We start from the raw sequence: 9,900 nt of genomic DNA, 5'->3' as shown, positions 1-9,900 counted from the left end.
AACTAGGACACCTTCATCGGAATCCTTACCTCAGGCTTTCCTCTGGGGATGTCGGAACTGCAGTGTGGGTGGGAGGGATCTGCAGCTGCTCCACAGGATTCTCCAAAGGTGACTCATTGCATGGCTCCTGTTGAGACACAGTGCAGACAGGAGCCAAAAACATTCCAAACCTGGGGACAGCTGTTGAGGAAACTTTTCGGAGCCTTCATGGGGGTTGGTGGGGTGGAGATATGCTGCAAGTATCTCAGCGGCCTCTTAATCAGGGTTTGTCGGGGTGTGTGTGTGTGTGTGTGTGTGTGTGTGTGTGTGTGTGTGTGTGATGACTCAGAGCTAAGCAGAGGTTTCCTTACCTTCCTGACTCAGGGGGGATAGAAGGGATAGTTAGCCCATGAGAGCATTTGGTTGTGCTCACCCACAGAATTGGGATCTCTGCCCTGTGGTAGGTGACAATAGGTGTGGCCTCCTCCGATGGGCATAGGTGGCCACTTTAGAATGCACACACTTTATAGCCCAGAGTTTCATTCCACATAGGTGGCCATGGAAGTATTTCCTAAATATAGTCTAAATATAAATATAGTCTGAGACATTCTTCTAGTCTCGGAGAGCTCAAGATCAACATTATGTCCAGTGGGGGGACCACTGTCCAAATGAATAGAAAAATACCAGTCACCAGTGGGGAGGTGGAAAAGCTGGAACCCTTTGCACTGTTGGTATGAATGCAAAACGATGCAGCCAGTATGGCAAGCAATACTGTATTTCCTTAGAAATTTAACAGGGAATTCAGAACAATCCAGCAATTTCATTTTTGGGTATAGAGAATTGAAAGCTTGGGTTCAGGGGTCCTGGACACTGGTGTTCAGAAGTAGCACTAACTGCAATATTCAGAGGATGGAAGCAAACATCTCCACTGACTGACAAATGGATAAACAAAATGTGGTATGTCTACAAGAAGGAATATTACTTAGCATTGAAAAAGGAGGGAAATTCTCACATACACTACCACATCCTTCTAAGTGAAATAATACAGCCAACAAGATAGAAAATATTGTATGATTCCACTTACAAGCGGTGCCCAAATAATCATATTCACAGAGAAACATCGTAGAAGGAATGACAGTGGCCAAGGGTTGGAGGAAGGGGAGGCAGAGGTGGTATAAGAGTAGAGCTTCCATTTGGTAGGATGCAGACAGGTGACAATGATGGTTGTATAGTACACACTGTATTCTTGTGCACCCTATGCAACAGCTCTGCCATCGGGCTACATTTCCAGCCCCTCACAGTGGATTTTTTTTCTTGTTTCCAACATACTATTTTAGTTGATTATTTGGAATATCTAACAATGTACCCCAATCACACTGGCTTCCTATTCCTCCCCTGTGTGCCCCCCCACACACACAAAAGAAAAGAAAAAGGAAAGAAAAGAAATACACTGAGTTCTATTTGTGTTGTCTGTATACTCACTGGAGTATGGTGGAACTCCTGGTAGCCAGCCCCTTAAAGATAACCTAGTCCTTCCCTACTCCCCTGCCAGGAGCCAATTGTGAAGAGCTACACTGTATTCTTAAAAGAGTTTAGAAGGTGCTTTGGAGTGTTTAGGTCAGCGGTAGAGAGTTTCCTTAACACTTGCATGGCCTTGAGTGAAATCTCCACAGTCATAATAAAGAATGTTTGACTAGGTCTATCTACATGGTTGAAGCATCACACTTAAGCTGGGCATAGCAGCTCATGCATTTGACCCAGCACTCAGGAGGCAGCAGGTAGATTTCTGTGAGTTCAAGGCCAGCCTGCTCTATATAGTGAGTTCCAGGATAGCCAGGCTTATATCAATAGATCCTGTCTCAAAATAAAACAAGGCATCACACATTAGCTAAAACATTACTTTAGATATGCAGTTTGTGGGGCTGAGGAGAGCAAGTAAGAATATTGCTTCTCTTGCAGAGGGCAAGAATTGAGTTCTCATTGGGTGGCTTATAACCGCCTGTAACTCCAGCTCCAGGACATCTAACCCCCCTGGCCTTCTTGGACACACACACACACACACACACGTACAAATATACACATAAAGAAAAATAAAAGATCTCTAAAAAAAAGGAATGTAGCTTTGTCTTTCTGTCATATTTCATTAAACCATCATAATCTGATTCTTTCTCTCCATGTCCCACTCTCATTAACCTTTGATCTACTGTTTGAGTTTGCTCGCCCTAAAGGATGTGTGCGATTCTGTTCCTGCACATCTGACTTGTTTCACTTAGCATGACATTTTCAAGGTTCATTCATGTTGGAGCACAGATAAAAACTTCATGCCAAAATATTAAGACCATTATGTTATGCTCTGGTATGGACAGACCCCCTTGCGTTTAACCATTTAGCTATTGGCAACCATCTTTGCCATCTTTGGCATGGTTTCCATCTTTTGGCTGCTCTGGCCTGTGCTTTTAAATCTTAGATACAGTCCGAAGAGCTTGGTCCGGTTTGAGGTGCAACCAGCAGTAGAACCTTTTAAAGATTACCCTACCCCATCTGACTCTTGACTTGCTGGCTACCGTAAATAATCCCACCAGAATAGAATAGCATAGTGGGCTGTGTGGTTGAAACTCGGAGCCTCAGTATCTTACTTGGTGTTCAGCCCAGGTGGGATTTGCAGGTGCCCCACAACTGAGTGGTGGCCCTGGCTTCTAGTCTAGAGCCATTAATCTTGTTCTCCTTTCTCAGTTTCTCTCAGGCTCTGAAGTTATTTCAGGGGCTGCATCTGTGACCCAAGAGGTAGTAGGAATAGCTTTATGAGTAAGAAGCTGTGTTTCCCTTTCCCTCTCAGGTCCTTCGCTTGCATGTTTGAGATTCCTCTGAGTCTTCACATTAAGTTTCAATTTGTCCATTTTCAGGAGTGTAGCGTATGCCTTTGTGCACATATAAATGCCATGATGCATTAGTCCCCACTGAGCTTTTTTGTTTTGTTTTGGAGACAGGATTCCTTTGTGTAGCTCTGGCTGTCCTAGAACTAGCTCTATAGACTAGGCTGGTCTTGACAGAGACCTTCCTGCCTCTGCCTCCTGAGTTCTAAGACTAAAGGTGTGTGCCACTGTCACCTGGCCATATTTTCATCTTTTTATTGGTCACTGAGGTGTTGTTTCTAAGTAAAGTAATGGCCAAGTTATCTATGAATGTTTTCCTGGAGTTCTTTTTTTTTTTTAAGTGTTTTTGCAGCATTATATATGCAGGTATAAGATTTTTCTTAGACCAGCATTTTTTCCTGGAGTCATGCTTGTCCTTGTTGCAGGGACCCATGGTGAGAGGAAGTGACCATCCCTAGGTACTGTCTTACTTTGAAGGACTGCTGCTCAGCGTCTGCTTGATAAATCACAGCCCCAGGGGAAAACTGTCTAAATCTGAATTTAATAACATTACCTCCTCCCCCACCCCCAAGGAGCTCTGCTGGGTGACTGCCACCAGCACCCAAATTAGAAATTGTTGAGGTCATTTCAGGCTATTGTGCCTTCTTCAAATAGTACTTCCTTGTTTAAAATAAAGAACCAGGAAATGTCAGGTAAGGGCAGTGCTTGTATGAGAACTTGGGCTGACAGGGACTCCTCCTGCAAGGAATTGTTCTGGATAGGAAAAATAATAAAAGCTTACCTAATATTCCAGCATAGGAAAAAAAGACTATCAGAAATGCCCAAACACTAATTTGAGCATATCCATCCAAATGGGTGACTGAAAAATCATTTTATAAACAAGACAAGGGGCTGGAGAGATGGCTCAGTAATAAAGAACACTTGCTGATCTTGTAGAGAACCCAGGCTCAATTTCTAGCACATGGTGGTTTATAAACATCTGTAACTCTGGTTTCAGAGGGTCCGCTTGCCCTCTACTGACCTCTCTGCACAATGGGGACATATATACAGGCAGACAAGATACTCATCACTTACATAAATCTAAAGGAGCGATAAAATGTTTTTTGAAAAATACTGAGACAAGGAAAATTTATGCAGGAGGATACAGGCTGAAGAGAAAAAAAAAAAAGGAGAAAAGAAAAGAAAAAACAAAAACAAACAAAACCCCCAAACTTAGACAGGGATAGAGCAAACCAGGATGCCAGGTCTCTTCCCTGCAGTACACATGATCTATTTGGATGGACCACAGCCAGAGGTGAGAAAGGTATATGGCAGAGAGGGTGGAACTCCTTTGAGTCTAGATCATTGGAAATTTTTAAAAATCCACCCCCAATTATTATAAAAAACTAATTAAAAATGGAAAACATTGGAATAGAGAAGCGGAACAGAATGCATTTATCCCAAAGAATGTGTGGAGCCTTTCCTTGAGCCCTCCCCATCCCCTCCGAAGCCATTCAAGCTTCTAAGCCAGGCATGCTCAGGAGGCCCAGGAAGGAGGATTCCAAGTTTGAGGCCAGCCTAGGCTACATAGTAAAACCTTCTCTCAGAAGGAACTGCAAAGCAGGCCAAACAAGAAAACCACTTCTTCCTGCCTCCCTACTATTGGGGTGACCCAATGTGAGGAGCTGGTTATGGGCTGGGGGTTGTCTCTTTTGGGGACACCATAAGGGCTCACATATGGCAAACCTTTCCACAGAGCTCAGCAAGCCCAGCGGGTCCATAACATTTCCAGAAACCGTTGGAACAGTTGGAAACCTGCTCTGCCCCCCGACCCCTTTAGTCTAACAGGCATTGGTCCTGGTGGCTTTTCTTTATTATAAACTTATTTATTTTATGTATATTAATACACTATCACTGTCTTTAGACATACCAGAAGAAGGCATCAGATCCCATTATAGATTGTTGTGAACCGTCATGTGGTTGCTGGGAATTGAACTCAGGACCTCTGGAAAAACAGTCAGTGTTCTTAACCACTGAACCACCTCTCTTGCCCCTGCTTTCTCTTTAAAAATAACATTATTTACTCTGTGAGGGTATGGGAAGTTGGGAGTAGAGGGTAGAGGACATGTCATTCTTGCCTTCCTCCAGGTGAACTCCAAAAATGAAACTCAGGCTTGTTGGCACTGCTTTTACCTGATGAGCCATCTCACCAGCCCCTAAAATATGTTTTCTTAGCGGAAAAACAAGAATACAATCCAAACTGGGTTATACCTTTTTTCCACATCAACCTAGTTGTAAAATTAAATTTGTGTGTGTGTGTGTGGTGGTTTGAATAGGAATGGCCCCCATAGACTCATATATATTGAATATATTTGAATTAGGGAGTGGCACTACTTGAGAGGGATTAGGAGGTGTGGCCTTGGTGGAGGAAGTATGTCACTGAGAGTGGGCTTTGGGTTTCAAACGCTCAAGTCAGGCCCAGTGTCTGTCTCTTCAAGTTTCCTTTGGATCTGGATGTAGAATTCTCAACTACTTCTCCAGCTCCATATCTGCCTGCATGCTGCCGTGCATGTTAGTGGACTAAACTTCTGAAGTGCAAGCCAGCCCCAATGAAATGTTTTCCTTTAGAGGCGTTCCCATGGTTATGGTGTCTCTTCACAGCAACAGAACACTGACCAAGACAATGTGTGTGTTACGTGTTCATAATTTTAAAATTGTGTTCGTTACTTTTAAGGGAAGGCTTGGGAATGCAGGTGTCTGGAGCATGTCCTTGGGTTTGAAAGAGATAGAAAGCACACACTTCAGACTGGGGACCACACCATCATGGTCATGAGCAGACTCTTTCTGCTCTGCAGCAGCGACAGCAACAGACAACAGTCACGGAGGGGTGAAGCAGGGCTGCAGCTGGGTGCTGTAGAAGCAGCTGGGAGCTGGCTTAGGTTGGAGTCTTAGTCTGCGGTTCCTGTAGTTTGTGTTCAGCAGATGCCTGTGTTTGCTCAGTGAATGAACACACAGGCTGAGAAGGTCAACAGCAGAGCCTGATCCTCATCCAGTAGGGACAGGGGTGTTTACTGAGCTGAGGTCAGTTTTCATATCTCTTCAGCCCTTGTTTGCTGTGTGACATTGGGCAAACTGCTGTCCTTTGCTGAGCCTCTGCTGCCTGTCAGTAAATGGAGGTGACACTCCCCTTTGCCAGACTGCATGGAGCAGATGAAATGTGACAAAGGTCATGGAGGTACCTGGAACAGAAACAGGTTTCCATGGGTAGCTCAGGGAAGAAACTGACACTTCTCAGAGGTCTGGTGGCCTGGGGAATGTCAACTTGGCACAGGAAAAAGGGGGTGGAGCCAGCCAATCACATGACCCGAAACACAAACAGTCCCCAGAGAGGGGCCGAAACTCTCAGGTTGATGAAAACATGCTTGTCAAGTTTCTGTGCTGCCTCTGAGAAAGACCTGGGAAGGTGGCCCAGGCTGGTCTCAGTTGGCAGTGCTGTCAGGAATTGGCAGTCACTTGACCGCTACAGTAGCACTGAATGCCCCCAGACAGAACAGGTCATTTCCTCAGAGACAAGAGGTGGCATATCAGGGCAGAGCATAGGAAAGAGCCCCGTGGTCCCATCTCACTGGGGACCACCCAAGACCTACAAACCCTCTCCAGGGTGCCTTGCAAGGGTAATTCAAAGGTGTATGTGAAAAGAGACACAGTGCTGGGATCCTGGGAAGCTTGGGCTCTTTGCAACCGTGGCAGGGCTTAGATTCACTGTAAACAGCTTGAACCAAAGACAATTTTCAAGGCCTAAAAAAGTGTGGTCCGGTTCCTTGGGCTCTCAGGGGATGTCAGGAGTTGGGCTAGCAGAACTGGGCACCTCTACAGGAGCAGGGGAAGGGGAGCTGTCTCCTAGATGGTAGTGCTATTGACAGAGGGGAGGCCCCAGCTTAGGAGCTGTGCCTGCTCCCCTGGACATAGAAGTGTCCTTCAACCAGAGAGCTAGATTCCTAGTGCCCTGGCCTAGGTTCTTCCGGTACACAGAAGCCTTTCATGGGGAGAAGACTCTGTTGCAAGATCAGTAAAGGGTCTGGGGAGACAGCTCAGGGGAGATGCTTAGACAAAATGCTAACAGTAAGAGTGACTGCTATCCAAACTCACAGACCTGAGTTCAAATCCACAGCACCCACAAAAGCCCAGGTGTGGCTGTGTATGCCTGTAGTTTCAGTGTGTGTAGAGGGAGCGGACAGTGCGAGACAGACACCTGGATTTTACTGGTCAGCCAGCCAACTAGGTGAAACATCTTCCAATTTAGTGACAGACTGAGGACTAAGGTGAGAAAGAAAAGACACTTAAAGTCCTCCTATGGGCTCCATATGTGTGCACACTCATGTACCTGCATATACATGTACATATATACACACATCCAAATTAGAACAATTTAATTTAGAAGACCAGTAAGGGGGTCAGGGATTGGAGATCTGAGATCCCAGCACTTGGGGAGGGGGTGGGACTAAGAAGACTGCACGTTTGAGACAGTCCTGGGTTACATGGGCAAGCCTGCCTCAAACACAATATAAAGCAAACCCCGAGGGGAGGAGTCATGGGGCCCAGTCAGCCTTCTCTCCAGGCCTCAGTATCCCCATCGGTCAAAGTGGGTCAAGTAGTTATGGACCGCAGGTTTTAGGACCTGGAAGGTCTGTGGGTAGTCTGGGGCTCAGCTGCCCCTCTCAGTCTGGGGACCAGGAATAATTCCTCAGGGGACCCAGCCCCTTGCTGTGGTATGCTGGGCCTGGGTGACACCGGATGTGCAGGAGGAGCCTGGGTGTTGGCTTAGAAATGGGGAGAGTAGAGGTTATTTCTAGAAGCCTGAAATGGGGAGACACGTGGGTGTGGGAGGTGTTGGGCACTCGGGGAAGAAACTTGAGCTAAGGCTGGAGCTCAGCACTTGGGAAGCTGCACCAGTGTTGGGGTGGGGCAAGAGAGGGGTCTGACAGCTGAGAGCCAGCAGGGCCAGAAGGCCCCTCCTCCCAGGCACCTGTCCTCAGGCTCCTCTGACCTTTGGTCCCACCCCATAAACACCCCTGAGAGGCAACAGAGAAGCCATACTGTTCAGTGCACACCCCTCAACCCCACAGCAGCATTCCCAGCAGGGAGAGTTCAGCACAAGCCACCAAGAGCCACGTCTTTCTTAGTGACAACTTTCAAGTCTTGAAACTGTTTGTATTGGACATGGCTATTAGCCCCATTCTTCAGATTAGGGTTTAGGGTTTGGAAAGGCGAAGTGACCTGTTCAAGGACACACAGTTGATAAGTTATGGGGCATGCTCAGTCTCTGTGCCTGTAACTATGGGCAGGCTGAGCAACGAGTAAAGGGTTAGGTTAGCCAGAGGTGGAAGAAAACCCACTACCTTAAGAGTGGAGGGCAGGAACCTAGAAAAGACAAGAGACATCCAGGTCTTGAAGATACAACTCCGAATGGATGAAATGGTCAGAGAAGGGTCTTCTTAGGGAGGGAAGAGCTTGGTAAAAACCCCAGACTTGGAAGGTATAAGTATCTACCTGGAGTCACTACACTACACCTGGGGTTGTTTTATAGGATGAGGGTTGGGCTAAGGCTGCTGTGACCTGACAGTGTCCCGATGCTGATAACTGCTCTCCACCACACTCTGGTTTCTCAGGTTGAGTTTGGAGGGGACATAAAGCCAGGGTTTCAGAGGCAGAACTGAAGGATGCACAGGCAGAAAGTCCTGCTTCTCTCAAACCTACAGCTTTGGGTGGACAGGAAGCCCGCCATTCCTGCTGCACTGGAGAATGGCTTCTGTGTGTACCACAACAAAAAGGCTTTTCTGCCAAGTGGAGGAGAGGAAGCAGCCAGGCTGGCTCAGTCCAACCCCAGCCTGAAAGGAGGCTTCTGTCCTAGGTCCTGGAATCTTGGATGCAGAGAATGAAGAAGGCTGGGGTTTGGGTGGGTGTCCAGTCCTTGTCGAATTCCTCATCAGTACCAGGTGGGGAAGGCAGGGCAGGAGTTTTCCAACTTGGTCGGCCTCGGTCTGATCCCAGCACGATGACTTCCTAGCTGTACGGTCTTGCCCTCGGAGACCTACTTTCCTTCATAATAAACTGTGAGAAGAAGCATGCTAGTTGCCAGGATCATTATCACACTCAGACATGTCCAACGCCAGGCTTCTGCCACCCTTTCTGCGGCAGGGGATGCTGCTTCTCTTCTGCAGCCTTGACTTCGGGTCAGGGGGAACCCTGGGCACCTGGGTCTGCAAGCTGCTCTAAGTGTCACAGACAAGTAAGAATTGGAACCACCCTGAGGGGGATTCTAGTGACTCAGGTACCTTATTAAACATCCTATTTTAAAAAAAAACCAACAAACTTGAGAATTAGTAAAAGAGATGTTGAGGGATTGAGGGTGGATGGGGAGCCCCTGATTTTCTTGGGTTGTAGCAGAGTACAGGTCGCCCATCAAACAGTTCCTTGAGGAGTCAAGGCCTCTCTCAGGTCTTTTCTGTGGCCTTCACTCTAAGGAGCAAAGGGCTATGCGAACAGGGCCTTGCTCATCTCTGGGCTCCATATCGCCTCCCAACTGCTCAGTCACCCAAGAGCATAGTCCGAGGCAGGCCAGGCTGGGGATTATATATAGGAAAGCCAAGATGGGTCCTCCTGGGTCTCCACCATCTGCTGCTGTGTAAGTCCCCTGTGGTGAGGAGATCAGGACTACTTCTTGGATGAGCCTGAAGCTCTGAGCTTTGAGGGCCAACCCTTTTAATTCTCTTCAGCCCATTCCTATACAAAGAGAGGAAGGGTAGGGTGGAGAGTCCGGATAGGGACCCAGCTGAAGGACCTTGCTGATGACTTAGCAGCCTGGCCCGGTGAGTGACGGAAAGGAGGCTCAGATTTGGCCTAGGATTGAGTATGGACATGGGACTTCAGAGGGACCCCAGTTCACCAGCCACACCCAGGCCTGTGGCACCCCAGTTCCTGTAGACCTGGGGCTTGTGGTGGGGTTTTCTGCCCCTGTAGACAAGGCAGCAGCTTCTAGAGCATCTTATTCTCCGAACACAGAGGGAAG

The sequence above is a fragment of the Micromys minutus genome, assembly GCF_963924665.1.
Source record: "Micromys minutus genome assembly, chromosome: 24".
NCBI lineage: Eukaryota > Metazoa > Chordata > Mammalia > Rodentia > Muridae > Micromys > Micromys minutus.
Note: the sequence above shows the minus strand (reverse complement) of the source record.